This window comes from Humulus lupulus, chromosome X, assembly GCF_963169125.1.
Source record: "Humulus lupulus chromosome X, drHumLupu1.1, whole genome shotgun sequence".
Lineage (NCBI taxonomy): Eukaryota > Viridiplantae > Streptophyta > Magnoliopsida > Rosales > Cannabaceae > Humulus > Humulus lupulus.
The window spans coordinates 61,476,539-61,480,381 of record NC_084802.1 but is presented as its reverse complement, the minus strand read 5'-3'; the positions used below and the strand labels follow the sequence as shown (position 1 = coordinate 61,480,381).

Below are 3,843 nucleotides of genomic sequence, written 5' to 3'. Positions count from 1 at the left end.
TGAGAAGGTTAGTCATTGAAGAAACTTGAGCGGTCAAAGCTATCAATGCATCCACTTCAAGTATACTAGCCACTTTTTGACTTGTTGAGGCTCTAACATTGGACCATTGATAATTGTTGCTAGCTATCCTCTCCAAAATCTCATAGGCTTCATTGTAGGACTTAGAGAGAAAAGCCCCATTAGCTGAATCATCTAACACCATACGAGTGGAAGAATTGAGCCCATTGTAGAAAGTTTCCATTTGTATACAATGCGGGATCTCATGGTGTGGGCACTTCCTCAATAACTCCTTGAATCTCTCTCAAGCTTCACAGAATGATTAATCTTCCAGCTGCTGAAATGACATAATTTCATTGCGAAACTTGGCATTTTTGGTCGGAGGGAAGTACTTCATCAAGAATTTTTCAGCCAACTCATTCCATGTAGTCACCGAGTCGGGAGGTAGGGTGTTGAGCCAAGCTCTAGCTCGATCCCTCAAAGAGAAAGGGAATAATTTTAACCTTAGGGCCTCGTCACTCACTCCTTGTAGCTTGAAAGAATCGCTCACCTCCAAAAATGAACGAAGATGAAGATGAGGATCCTCAGTAGGCAGCCCACTAAATTGACCCACTGTTTGCAACATTTGGAACATCACGGAATTTAACTCGAATTGTGGTGCTTGAATTTCAGGCCTAACAATGCCCGGATTGAGCTCATTAAACATGGGGGCAACATACTCCCTTATGGCTCTCTCTCTATCATCAGCCATAGCAATTGTGTTAGTGACATTATTAGCACCCTCAACTCCTTCAACCTCTTCAGCCATATTAAGGCGATTTTGAGCCTGTTGTTCCCTTAGTCTTCTTCTAATTGTTCTTTCAATTTTAGGGTCAATAGGAGCTAGTTCAATGTCTTCTTGCTCATTCATATAGTAAATCACCTGAGAAAACATAAGAGCAAGCAAACAAAGTCAGCTCAACAAAGAAAATTAAATAGCAAGTAATTGATATTACAAAACTTTCTAATTCTAATCCCCGGCAACAGCGCCAAAAACTTATTGTGATAAATTTAATATTTGATTTTAAATATGCAAATGTACGTAGTCACACAAGTAATACAATGATAAATAAATCATCTCCATAGGGATTGCAAAATAGAAAAAATAAGCAAAACAATTACTAGACAACTTATAAGTACTAAAAATCTAATGGGTTGTTTTTAGGCTAAACAAAATATTAAAAAAATGGAAATACTGAAATTAAAAACTGAACTGGTTAAGAAAATTGAAAGAAATATATGGATTACAAAATGGACTTGAATTATTGAATTCCCCTATATTAATCACCCTGAACAAATTGTAGACATATTGCGGCAGCAATATTCTAGCAAAACTCGCAGGTTAACAAGAATTCATTTAAACACTCATAAAACTTTCTCAAATTTTATGACATTAATTCTTCTACCTAATTAAACATATTCCTATGCAAAATCAGATTTAAGAATGCAAATCAAAGTTTAATTCTCAAAGGTTACACAAGGCAAATAACATTACCCTATGTTACTTACTAACATAACTTAACCTAGATTATGACTTATGTCATCCAAGTTATTCCCATTATATTTAATCTTTCTAGCATTAAACATAATTAAATAACTTGCCATTGCTGACCAAACAACAACAAGAAATTAATATAACCACACTTGAATGAACAAAGCAGATTTTACTAAAATAAAGTGCAAGAAATTGATAGACTATAACATAGGGTTCATCAACAATTCAAGCCACCTAAAAATTAGTTCATGGCTGAGTTCATAAAAATTAATCCACAATCAAAACAGCCCATAATATTCAGATTCAGCAATCACTAAGAAAATGTAAAAATGGAGTTTAGAAATAGAAAGAAGAACAAATCCAAAATGATGCTTGAGCTAGCTTCTTCCTTCTCCTTCTTCTTGTTGATTTTTGGTTCTCCTTGTTTCTTCTTCTTATTTTTCTTTCCCAAAATGGCTGCTTTCTTTTTCTTTTGGCTGATGCTTCTCTAAGTATGTCTAGGTTTCCTCCTTTAGCCCCAAAAGTACAATATTGCCCCTTTCTTCTAAAAAAATGTGAGTTCCTCTTTTCTTTTGTCATTTTCTCCCAAATGTTGACTGATGCTTACTGTACTTACCACCTCAGCCAATATTCCAGCTCACCCATTGACTTGCCACGTGTTCTATGTGCCCAAAAACTGTCTGATCAAAATGCTTCAGCAAAACCTGATAATTTAGCCATCAAAAATTCAATTTAGATAGTTTCACTTGTTAGTTCATTCTTTGTGCAAATATTTATCCATGAAACTACTACCTTTAACCCATTAACTATTAAAAACTACAAAAATAATTAAACTTAATTAAGATAATAAAAGCACCAAAGTTAGCTACAAAAGCTAAAAATAAACTAACATCACCCACGATTTTTCCACAATTATAAGTTCAAAAGCACATGAAGTAACTCTTTATTCAAGAGTTATTAGTAAGTGATGATTATTGTTGTAGAGTTTTCCCAACTACATTGTCAGATACTGCCCAGGAGTGGTATTGGATGTTTAAGCCGAATTCCATTACCTCTTGGGAAACATTCAGGAATGAGTTTTGTAGACAATACATTGCTGCTCAGGCTCCACCAGTTTATGCCAACCACTTGGCAGATATCAAACAAGGAAAGCATGAATCTCTAAAGAATTATATACAGAGATTCATGAGAGAGGCCAACAGAGCAACTGCTGTAGGAGACGAGGGGAAGATTGTTGCCATATCCTTTGGAATAACTTACTAGAGCCCTTTGTGGGATAGTATACATAGAAATCAAATTTCAACACTTCAACAATTTCTTGACCGAGCGGACAAGTATATGAAATTGGATGATGCAATCCAGAAAGAGGAGAATGGCATAAATAATCCGGGTGGATTAGCTGACCCTCCTAAGAATGGTGGAAACGATCAGAATGGTGGAAACAATCAGAATGGTGGAAAGAAACGTGGGAATAACGGGTATGACTGCCATGAAGAAAAGAAGGCTAAATCGAGTTCAAACGAAAAGTCAACCAAGTATTAGCCTCAGTTCACTAATTACACCACTCTCTCGGCCAGCCGGGCGGAAATATATCTTGCTAGTCATGAAGAGGTTCCCTACAAGAAACATCCACCCATCATGAAAGAGATGAGTAAGAGAGACATGAATAAGTTTTGTCGTTTCCATGGAGATTATGGTCACGACACAAATGAATGCAATCACCTCAAGGACGAGATAAAATTTCTTCTCCGGTCGGGCAAGTTGAAAAAGTACCGGGCAGAGACACCTCAAGGAGAAGGAGGCAGCAACAATCCTGAGTTCAAACGACAGAGATCTCCACCCTTGCAACCCGGGCCTGTGGACTTTACCTTAGACACTATATGTGGAGGTCTGATGTAACGACCCAAATATGCTAATAAGGCTTAGGGCCTTGATTAGCGTGCTTGGAGGGAAATATGTGAATTATTGTTTAATATGTGGATTTGTGTGAATATGTGATTAGTGATGCATGTTTAGGTGAATTAAATATGCATGTGGGCCCCGTCTGGTTATTAGGGGCATGATTGTAATTTTAGCCCGTTGAGGGTATAAACATGATAATTGTGATATACTTGTGATATATTTGTGTTGCACGATCCGAGACAGTCCTAGGGAGCGGTTAGCTAGAAAGTCACAACGGGGTCGAAAATCCGACTTGGGGCGAGTCGAGGGGTATCTCAGGTGTTAGTCATTTTTGGGGTTATCGAGTTACGGAAATAAATATTCAGAGATATATTTTAGGTTAGAATACCTAGGAGGGAATATTGGGGAAA

The 3,843-nt window shown here is 37.1% G+C and overlaps 1 non-coding gene across 1 annotated transcript; it reads left to right on the top strand.

Moving 5' to 3' along the window:
• The first annotated feature begins 257 nt into the window (after positions 1–257).
• Positions 258–364, top strand: LOC133807895 (small nucleolar RNA R71). Its single transcript, XR_009879781.1, has one exon. It is a non-coding gene; the product is annotated as a small nucleolar RNA R71 (small nucleolar RNA).
• The last annotated feature ends 3,479 nt before the right edge of the window (positions 365–3,843 follow it).